The sequence below is a fragment of the Bidens hawaiensis genome, unplaced genomic scaffold (genome assembly GCF_021521415.1).
Source record: "Bidens hawaiensis isolate Kalapana, Puna unplaced genomic scaffold, B.hawaiensis_p1.1 tig00033840_1, whole genome shotgun sequence".
Classification (NCBI taxonomy): Eukaryota; Viridiplantae; Streptophyta; class Magnoliopsida; order Asterales; family Asteraceae; genus Bidens; species Bidens hawaiensis.
In genome coordinates, this window is record NW_027495819.1 from 146,998 (window position 1) to 158,715 (window position 11,718).

The 11,718-nt window shown below is 34.0% G+C and overlaps 1 pseudogene; it reads right to left on the reverse strand.

The window, feature by feature from the left end:
* Positions 1-6,670: 6,670 nt before the first annotated feature.
* On the reverse strand, positions 6,671-11,425 carry LOC143585426 (beta-xylosidase/alpha-L-arabinofuranosidase 2-like; annotated as a pseudogene).
* Positions 11,426-11,718: the final 293 nt, after the last annotated feature.

The window sequence follows — 11,718 nt, forward strand, 5'->3', positions numbered from 1 at the left end:
TAAGTGTTCTAACGAGAAATGAGACTACTTTAGTGTTATATTTAACTTATACATTTTAAATGTGAAGCAAAATGAGCAAATAATTGAAAGGTATAGATCCAATTTCTTTTAAAGGCTTTGATTTTTTATTCGTTTAGGGCCACCAAAATGGTTGTAACATTTGAGTTTTTAAGTTTTGTTGTTTTTTATTTATATTTTAAGTTATGATTTTATTATTATTATTATTTGAATTTTTTGTTGAGTGATTTTTTGTGTGACCATAAATTCTTACCACACCTTTCATTTTTGTCCTTTATATTTTAACTCATCCAATAGTGTATAATAATGGAGTGAATGATTTTTATGCGCTTATTTTGAAGATTCAAAGTATAAGAATAATGAAATGATTTTTATGCTCTTATTTTGAAGATTCAGAGTATAAGAATAATGGTGAGCTTTAATAGTTGGGTAAAGTTAAAATACAAAGGGAGATAAAAATGAGAAGTGTTAGAATAATTTGTGGTCACACAAAAAACAACTAAAAATATTAAAATAAATTAATAAAAAAATTATAAATCAATATATAGATAAAAAATGAAAAAAAAATAAAAAACCAAAATATTTCCCCTGTTATTCCCGTTTAAAAAAAGACAAAAAGACACAATGTCGAGAAAAAAGACACAATACCGAAAATGAACAAACAACATAATAATAAAAAAAAAGAACACAATAGGTCGTTGCCTATGGTGGCGGCCATGGTCACGTATTGTACAGAGAGAGATCGGTAGTTGTAAACCCTTTGATTTCTGGGGTGCTGCCTGCTATTTCCAGCGGCCATTTATGGGCGGCTATGACATTGTCGCCGCTCATTGCGAAGACGCGGCCATCAAAAGTAGGTTTGATTTTTCCGCTTTCAGCTTTTAGTAATTAGGGACTTTTCTAATTAGATTTCATTCTATTCAAGGTTTATAAACGTCAATTGGTTGTTTTACGCGTTTCGTTTTGTTTTCAGCATCACATTTTTTGCCCGACAGATGTTCGATGAAATGCCAACAGCTAAAAGCATGCGGTTGCCAATCAAAGGTAATTCACTAATTTGAAAATAATACACATGGTGATATGTTATTTACTAATGTCGAATTATTCCTATACAGGTTACTGTGAAAGCTATGATGATTAGTTTACTCAAAGTGGTTATCACTTTATGGGATTCGTATCTAAGCATTGCAACATCCAGATGATGTCATGACGTACACAACCGTGAATTTCGAGCCAATCGATCCCCCACTTACAGATTTGAGCATTGGTCATCGATGCTTGACTGTACAAATGGTTGGATCTCTATTATTTGCTTGGTATGATATATTAGACAATCTACTTTTGATAAATAATATATGTAATGGTGTTATTTATTCTTTTGCAACCAACAGCATTGTATCTTACCATTTAATACTTGGACGGTGCCATTTCGGCCGCCTATGCCGATGGCAGTGGCTGGTGGTTTATGTGGTTTTTAGTTTGCTACGTAAATTTTTATTGATCCTTTAGTTTTTCAAACTCGCTATGTTAAATACTTACAGGAAATATTTTGTAAGGTTGGCCTAAAAGAGGGCCCTGAACTATAAAAAATGGCATAGAAGTTCCATCACTTTGGCCAATTTTTTCCACATTGACTAATACCATCAAGACCTAATTGACTCATCGATTCTTCTTATTTATCCTTAACCCCTTTTGAATGACTAAAGGACTCTTTTTAAAGTTTTATTTGTTCCCGTTAAACACATGTAAAGAGATACATGTAACTTTCTTAAATTTTCAATATTCATTTGCTATAAAAATTTAATTAGACAAAACAGCAGCGTTTATATATAGAATAGTAAAATTTAAACATAAGCTTCATATAATTTTCTCAATTTAGTTGACCTAAAGTTTTTTATAATTTTTTTGTTTTTATTTTTATTTTTTATGAATGTCAACTGAAACTAACATATACCATTGCCAAAACACTGAAATTAGGATTCAAAAATAGCTATTTTGATAACCCCATTATTAATAGTAGCCATTTTTTTCACAAAATCACCAAAATAGCCATCAAAACCGTTGCTAGAGACGGTTCTTCATTAGCCACTGATGGTTTAACCCTACCAACCAACTACGAATTATAATCTATTAGACTACTCACGTTCACAACCCAACTTCTTATTAAAACTAATTTATCTCTCTTTCATTTATACAACTCAACCAACCACTCTAATTCAAAATCAAACCAAATCACTTTTTTAAATAAATAAATATATATTATGATTAGATTTATTGTATTAAAAAGTAATAGAAAAAAATATAAATAACAACTATATATAACGTAGAGTATTACATGTCTAGTTCAGAGTAAGAAGCATATCAAGATCGTTGGTTTACTATGACCCATATGAAGATGAGCACATTTTATATTCGATTGGCTGAACGACAGTTCGAATTGAAAATGATTATGTTGTAGTATAGTTTGTTGTCTAATTTTAATCTTTATTTACGTTCAGTTATATTAAACTAGTGTATTTTTTTTTAAATCTAAGTGTTTAAATTATTATATAACTTTGGTCACTTGATGATATGTTTTACTATATTTTATATATACAAAATCAATGTCACTAAAACCAGTAAGCATCAAAATAATATAAAAAAGGAAATTGTGATTTGCTTCATCCAACATTCCAACGACCGACTTAAGGTTGGTTGACCAAACAAGTTGCCACCCAATATTGGGTTTTTAGTTTATTTTAATTGTAAAGTGCCCGGCCGACCGACTGAATTGCTCCCAATGGGAGTAGTCTTAGGGCTTGTTGGTGCAAAGATGGGAAGGGAGATTGAAGACAGGGGCATGTTGCGAGTCATCTACATAAAATATCTTGATGTTCTCGTCTTGAACTACAACCAAACATGGGAAGGGAGATTGAAGACAGGGGCAAGAGAATTGCAACCTTAACATGGTGAAGGAAAGTTGATACGTGCATACTGCCATGCCACGTTTCCCTCATCTTTAAGTATTTCACAATTCATGTTTTCATTAGTTGGTTGTTAGTTTTATGTTAGTGGGGTAGTGCATGTACTAGGTAGCTTCCTTTTATAAGCCTATTTAAAGGCATGGCTGTTTATGTTTTAGGGGAGGAATATATTGAAGTAAAATGTCTAGTTCTCTCTCTTATTTCTTTGAAGTTTAACCCGCTCAAAGGGTTACTATCATAGAAGATTAGCCATCTCGAATCGGCTATCTATCATTTGGTGTTTTCATTCTCGTACTCATTCATCTCTCATGCAAGAAGATTCCTATCAATGGAATTTCCGATCGCAATTGCATTATCATGCGCGAAGTGGGTTTCATCATGACCCCGTGGCCGGCTGGTCTTAGAGCTCCCACAAAGGTTGTTATTACCGATTTGAAAACGGTAATTATGTGCCGTTGGAAACTCCCTCACATAACGAAACCAAACAACCACTTAAAGAATCCACGCCGCCGTCACCGCCTTTGCAAATTCCATCTCCGAGCACACTTCTGCCATGAAGGAGTACTCCTCCGAATTAGGTTAAATTGTCAAGCATTTAGCTGCCACTTTTGAGCATATTCAGCAAACTCATTCCTTAGTCCTCTAATTTGCCAAATCACCCCTTGGTACCTCTACTAAGCCCAAGCCTCGACTCGTTTCTACAGCACCAACCTTCCCATCAAAAACCTCAAGAACATGCCAAACACCCACAAAATCAACCCCTATGACGGTCCTATAACCGGCTCCAAAATGGGAACCAACAAATCCAACCGTAGTGGTGCCAAAAACAACTTCGTCAATGGTTCATAACCGGTTGACTCAATCTGGAAACCGGTGTTTGCGGAGCAACCAATGACCCCTTTAGAAGCTGCAACCGGAAGACGCGAGTGGCGCCCGCCATGGCGAAGTGATGCGAATGTCCCGTATGTGGTTGTCTGACTCGAATGGCGACCACCATGGGAACAACTGGTATCGGCCTTGAGGACAAGGCAATATTTTAGGTGGGGAGTATTGATACGTGCATACTGCCATGCCACGTTTCCCTCATCTTTATTATTCTACAATTCATGTTTTCATTAGTTGGTTGTTAGTTTTATGTTAGTGGGTTAGTGCATATCATGCAATGTTTTAAAAACCGGTATTTTACCCGTACTGGATTTAGTTCAAAAATGGTATAACCGGTTGAACCGGAATGTACCGGGAGGTTCAACCGGGTTAAATAATTTACCTTGTAATTCTATATAAATACACTTTCAACTCAAAAAATTACCCAAAAGTATATTAATTAACATCACACTTGAACCAAATATCAGACGTGAACAATGGTTGAGTCAGAGACAAAGTTTATATACTTTATATACGAAATTAGTCGATTACAAAAGATGTAAATAAACCAACATTGATTTGTATGATACAAAATTGGTTGATTAACTAATCGTCTTTTATCGTGTTTACTCGTTTCAACTTTAACCGCTATGTTAAAGGTCATTTTTAAAAATATAGGCCGCAAAAAATATCAAAAATTTTTTGGATTTAAAACCGGTTTGCCGGTTTAAACCGATATTTTTAAAAAAAACTGGTGGTACGATGTTCTAGCAAACCGCCCAAAAATACTGGACTCTAAATACCGGTGACCTTACGAAAATCCGGTATAACCGATTCAACCGGCTGGTACGTACCGGTTTTTAAAACACTGAGTGCATGTACTAGGTAGTTTCCTTTTATAAACCTATTTAAAGGCATGGCTGTATATGTTTTAGGAGGAGGCAAACATATTGAAGTAAAATGTCTAGTTCTTTCTATTATTTTTTTGGAGTCTAACCCGCTTAAAGGGTCATTATCTTGGGAGATTAGCCATCTCGAATCGGCTATCTATCAAAACTGTTTAGCCATCTCGAATCGGCTATCTATCAAAACTGCAGCAGTTCTAAAGAAATACGAGGCATAAACAAGCTAGTCATACAACAAAAAAAGGTAATTGTGCACTATGCATGGGCAAGACGAGAAGGGAGCAAAGGAGTTTCGGAAAATAAGGAGATTAAATTTTTAACCAATCTTTGAAGTTGTTATGGAAGCAAATGCAATACCGAAGTCACATGCCCTTGCTAAGTTTAGATATAAACTTAAATTATTAGACTTATAATATATATATATTTGTATTATGTTTGTAGTTATTTTTAGTGACATCAAACGTTCCTATAAGTGTGGTGATTTAAACAGGTAAACAAAGGTTAGACTAAACGCACCTCTCTTTCAATACTCTCTTTATAAACTTTCTAAACTTATCACATGTTTCCTGCTTAACAAAAAAATCATTTTAATATTTTTTATTATGTTCAGGTTCACAAGAGTAGTGTTATATAGGGCTGAGCACGGTTCGGTTATTAGGCGAAACCCAAATCAAAACCGAAGTAATTGGTTATTTGAATATGTAAATAGTTCGGTTTTCGGTTTTTGGGTTTTCGGTTTTTCGGTTGATTTCGGTTTCGGTTCGGTTATTTTCGGTTTTTTTCCAATTATTTGTTGACATTGCAAAAAAATTAAAAAATAAAAATGCATATTTTAAGCTTAGATAAGAACGTGTTACAGTACCACAGTCTACGTATATATTGAATTCAAAAAACTAAAATAAGCATGTGTTAAGTGAATCTATATGAATACAAAGTTCCTAATATAGTTTAAAATTGAAAAAGCATTAAAAGTATAGTCCCACTGTTCATTCATCATTTTATTTATTTATTTTAAAAGTTTAGTTCATTTCTCATCATCTTGATAATCTTTACATCATCAATCGGTTCTGTTTTTCGGTTTTAAAAAAATGGATAACCGAATCGAAACAGAAATTTCGGTTTTTCTAAAAAACAAAAAATTAACCTCGGTTAATGCTTCGATTCGGTTTTTTCGATGCAGTTTTTCGGTTTCGATTCGTTTAATTTGGTTTTTTGCTCACCCCTAGTGTCTTATGTGAAAAGAATCAACTTGTTAATCAAGTTGTATATTATTTAATCTTCTTTGTTTATTAATATAAACGATACGCTTTTTTAAAAGGTAAGCTAAATCTAAAATTTAAAAGAAGCTCTAGAAAAACGTTTTTTGAAATATAAATAACAAATTTTCACATAAATTATTTTTTCATATACAATAAACAAGAGAAAAAATTTATTTAAAAAATAGATTTTTTTTAATAACAAAATAAAAGATAACAAAATAGAGAAAAAAAAATAAGTTGTATTAATATAAAACTTAGCAGCACCCTTAAACAACGACGCTATCCAAAAAATGGTTTCTTTTGGATAACAACGTTTCAAGTAGTAGCCTAAACTTGTATACGTATCTGTTGTATCCAGCGAACAAATTACCAAGTTTATCAATAAACCACTGTCATTGTTTTATACGTTCATACAATGTAAAAAACACAAAACACACACAAGATTCATTACTACGAATACCTTATCAATTTGTGTTCCCAACAAGTTTTAGGTACAATTTCCTCGAATAAATAAATAATCTTAAACAGATTATCATCAGTTTCGACATAACACATTCATCACCCTTATTTTCTTGTGCACCCATGATCCCGTGGCTATTAGTGTCATTTCACCAAAACAACACCCTTTGAAACAAACCATCGTCTCCTTAATATAAATAAATCAATTCTTGAGACTTATATAATGTTTAAGGTCTCCTATTTGAAGCACATGTCGTCCTAATGCAACCTTCCTAGTACCATCTTTATCCACCACACTCATCTGCTTGCAAACATCAATCGTGAAGTTAACCGAAGCTCGCTCCCATGGCCCCAACCGCACTCTCTTGAAATCCAAAAGTTGTTTATGAGGAGAGTTGTGGATAACTTGAGGCGGGTACGAGAACAACAAAATGGTATGGCTTCCGGTCATTTTTCGAATATTGGTAACCATGATATCCGCGTTGAATGTTAAACCGTTGCAAACGTCGTTTGTCACGTTAAAGAAAGTATGGGCTTTAGTTATGGGAACTGATAAGTGTGAGGGTGCTTGGATGAGGTGATGTACGTATAATGTGTAGCTAAGTCCGTAGCCAAATGGGTAAACGGTTTCGCCACGGTAGAAACGATAGCTTCGGCCTGGATAACCGGTTGATGAGACAGCTCGCATGTTCATGTTCGTATGGAAACACTTTTTGCGTATGATCGTGGGTACCATGTCATCGGTAATCTTCCACCTACAAGAGTGCAAGACAAAACAAATGATGAGTTAGTTAAAGTTTAGTGTGTACATGACATTGATGCATACATGATATTGACGTAACGTTTTAACTAAGAAAGAGGTTAATCATATATATTGGTTGGGGTGGGGAGTGTCAAAAAGAAAATTTACTTTGTCCGCGTCAACGTATGTGAAAAGAATGGTGCTTACACGTAGGCACAAGTATCCAATAACGTTTGAGTATAAATGAAAAGCAAAGGTATAGTATATTTTTTATTAAGAAAAGTAAAATAGATTTTGTAATCAAAACTATTCAAAAAGTGAATTTCTGATTTTTTTAATACTTCTGAAAGCAAAAACAATATTAAGTTTATTGAACACCTTATTTAAAAATATTTCAAAACTCTGTTTTTATTTAGAAAATATTGAGATATATAATTCAAATTACTAAATCTAAATTTTTTTTTAAAACTTAAAACACAATGATAACTTATTTTTAGAATATTTAAAAAATAATATTTTCTTTTTTTTAACTTTTATTATAAAGTATTTAAAACTTAAAGGTTATAAAATTAATTTTCTTAAAAAATTCAAAAACTTATAATTATTATAATATTAAGTTTTTAGAGAACTTGTGAGGGTGGAGAAATAAAAAAAAGTAACATACCAGGATTATAACGGCCATAAACAACGTCAGTAAGAGCACCACCACCTTCTTGCCCCGGCAACCCCATCCACAAAATACTACTAATTTTCGGGTTACATTTCGCGAACGTAACGTCCATTCCGCCACCTGACATTATCGCAAGAATCACAGGTCCTCTAGCCGAATACGCAACCTCGGACACAAGTATATTTTGTTGTCCAGGAAGATCTATTTCAATCCTATCCAAAGCCTCGTGCTCTATGGACAAGTCAGTCCCCATGACTAGAACCACTGCATCAGCGTTTGCAGCCGCGGTCTTAGCCTTTTCAAACAAATGCGTCGACGCACACTTCACATCCGTACACCCTGGCTCGTACACGGTTTGAACCGCCTCCGACAGCCCTTGTATGGGAGTTGTGTATTTGCATGGGACCCCTGCGTAGTTTCCAATCATGGCTTTTGTTGCATTTGCATTCGGACCGATGACCGCTAGAGTCTTGATGTCACTTGGGACAAGTGGTAACGACCCTAAACTGTTTTTAAGCAACACGATCCCTTGTCGGGCCACTTCGCGAGCTAGGTCTTGGTTAGCTTGTGTGCATATATCTTGTTTGCCTAACTTTCCAAATATTTGTCTGTTTGGGTTACCGTCGAAGAATCCGAGCCTCATAAGGGTTATGAAGTTATTTGTGACAGCCCGATCGACGGCTGATTCTCTTACTAGACCTCTTTTTACAGCTTTTTTGGTGAAGTTTTTTAAGGAATCTCCGCAGTTGAGATCCAACCCGGCGTTTAAGGCATCAACTGCGACTTCTTCGGGTGTTTTAGCCCATTTTTGGTCTTTGATCATGACTTCTAATGAATCACAATCAGAGCTAATATATCTGTAACAACAAAAAATGTGTTAGTGCTACTAAACCTATACCATTTGTCATCATACGGGTATGACAGTCGCATGACTAGTTATACGGGCCATATGACTCTGTCATTGGTCTGTGACATCACATCAATCATTTCTATGTTTATATAACACATCATACAACACATGATTTGAACGAACACCACTCATATGACCCATGGCATGTATGATTTGTCAATATAGTATGCCATACGACCTCATATGACTATTTTTCGACTATCATAACCTATACTTCTTGTATGACGTTAGTGATGTGTGGATAGTGGGCTAGTGGTGTATCTTTAACCTTTCGCTTTCTTAACTCAATATTACACAATGAGTATTGAAGACTTATTTGCATTAGTAGGTGGCTTAGGAACTAGAGCCGTACTTGCTTGCAAATAAGTTGTTTTTGTTTTTTTTTTAATTTTTTTTATACTTTGCTAGTTCGCTACCCCTCTAAGCAAACTCAGCAAGTTCACTCTGATGAGAGTCTAAGTCCATAGAGTTTAGAGTTTGATATAAAGCTGGTTATGTCTAGTGAAAACCTCTATGGAGTTTGTTTGGCACCCAAGCAGTAGTTGCGGACTACTTTTAATCGAAGTTTCCTAAATCGAAAATGTACCCATTTAGTTTCCATTCACCTCAAACCGTATCTTGCAAAAGCTCTTTATCGCCACAAGTCGGTTTGCCATTAAGTTTATTGAAAGAACACATAACACTTGCCACATTTGCATCAAAAACACAGCTTTTAAATGGAGGGTTATATGTATCCTCCAAATCTTGCTTTGTTACCTTCAAAGCACAAAACAAGAATTAAAAAAGATGTCACCTTTATCTATATATCTTTATAGTAAGGTTATAAACATAACTTAATAAACATACAATTGCATTGAAATGGAACCGGTCGACACTAGTCCAGTTATCAAGATCATAAGCGGTGTAATGTTTACAACAAGCTCCAACTTTGAGTCGATCTTTATTGTGGTCACTAGTTTCTTGTAAACCTTTAACATAAGCTACTCCGTATCGACTGGTTAGGATCGGATCTTCTCCGGGTGTTTCTTGCCCTCTTCCCCATCTTGGATCTCGGAAGATGTTCACATTTGGTGACCAAAATGTTAGTCCTGCGATGCCTGCGTTGTACATTGCTCTAGCTTCATCCGAAACAACCTATGTTGACGCAGATAATCAGATTTAAAACATGTTTGTTGATAATGTATTATGTAACCATGATGCCGCAGTAAATAAATCGTTGAATGAAACTTGAATACTTAAGAAAAAAATCTCAAATATGTCATTTTGACCGAAAGGGTTTAAAAACTAGCAATGTTTTTAAAAAAATACCTGATCATTCAAAAACCGTCTGACTTTCTACACCTGTCATCCGCTCAAACCTTAAAATTCAATATAGAATCTTGCCATTTATTCATATTTGTTGGGGGCGCCGGAATTTGCGAGGACCGACCAAACTAGTGAGGACCGGCCAAGCTATTTGTACGGACCGAAGAATTTGAACGGATCAGCAGAATTTGTAATTATTAATATTATTTGATTTTAAGCATTTTAATATGAAAATAACAAGTTAAAAAAATAAAATAAAATAAACTTTTATATAACAATTGTATAAATTTATTATAACATTATAATGCAAAAATAAAAATGTTATAAAATAACATTTATTTTGTATAAATTTTATTAAATTAATAAAATTTATAACATGTTGCAATAATGTTATAATTTAAATTCTAACTTATGATAAAACTGTTTAAATAAAATCAAAATTTAAATTATAACAGTATTATTATTCTTAATAGTGTAAAATGATATGAATTATATATAACAAATTTTATAAATTTAAAAAAATATATATGTAAAAATTTATGTTATATTTATTACATTTTTATTTACTATTATAACGTTATAAGTTGTTATATAAATTTTATTATTACATTAGAATTTATTATATAATTATTATATATAAGATTATTTTATTTTTATAACTCGTAATTTTCATATTAAAATGTTTAAAAATAAATAATATTAACTAATACAAATTCCGTTGGTCCGTACGATAGCTTGGTCGGTTCATACTAATAGCAGTTACCTTGGCCGGTTCACACTAATAGACTAATAGTATACGGTTGGATTCTATAGATTTTGAGTTTGGACGGATGGCAGGTGAAAAAACGATGAGCGAACGATTTTTGAATGACCATATTGTGTATTTTTAAAAACCATGGCTAGTCTTGGAATTTTTTTAGTCAAAATAATTATTTTAGGGATTTCCCCATACTTTACAAAAATAACTTGGAAACTTGTTTATTATTTAGTTATCTGTCACCAGCTTATATATAAACAAATGTTTATGTATGCACCTTTGCTATGGTATAGAATAACGATTCATTGAACGAGGCTGCAGTGAGGATGACTTGAGGGTAGCTAGTGGCTCCAGGTACAACAGTTTTATTAAACCAAGTAGCAGGTCCGGTGTCAGAAACACCATGCAAAGCCTCCGACCACCACCCGTAGGACGGTATCCCAAGGCGGTCAATCTTATCGGCCACGCTCACTATACTCCCTGCCTTTTCGTGCAATGTCATCCTCTTTACCAAATCGTTAACCCTCGTTCTCACATCGAGTGAAGTATTACAAAACGCGAATTCCTTTAAACATGGATTTCGATCAATGTCACAGGCGTAACTAGGAGTATATTGAGACAATATACACAAGAAATTCGAGATAAAAAGGAAAAGTACAAGTAAAAGGATGTGTGGTCTTTCATGAAGAACCATGATGGAAAGAAAAAGAGAAGATAATATACGAGCATGGTGTTGAAATAGGTTTATATAGGTAGAATTGTACAAGTGTTTGATGCATGTTGGCTAGAGTTGTGAAGAGGTAGGTCCAAGCAGAGCCCAGTTGGACCCGCAAGACTCACCTTGAAGAGGGACGTCTGCGCAAAGA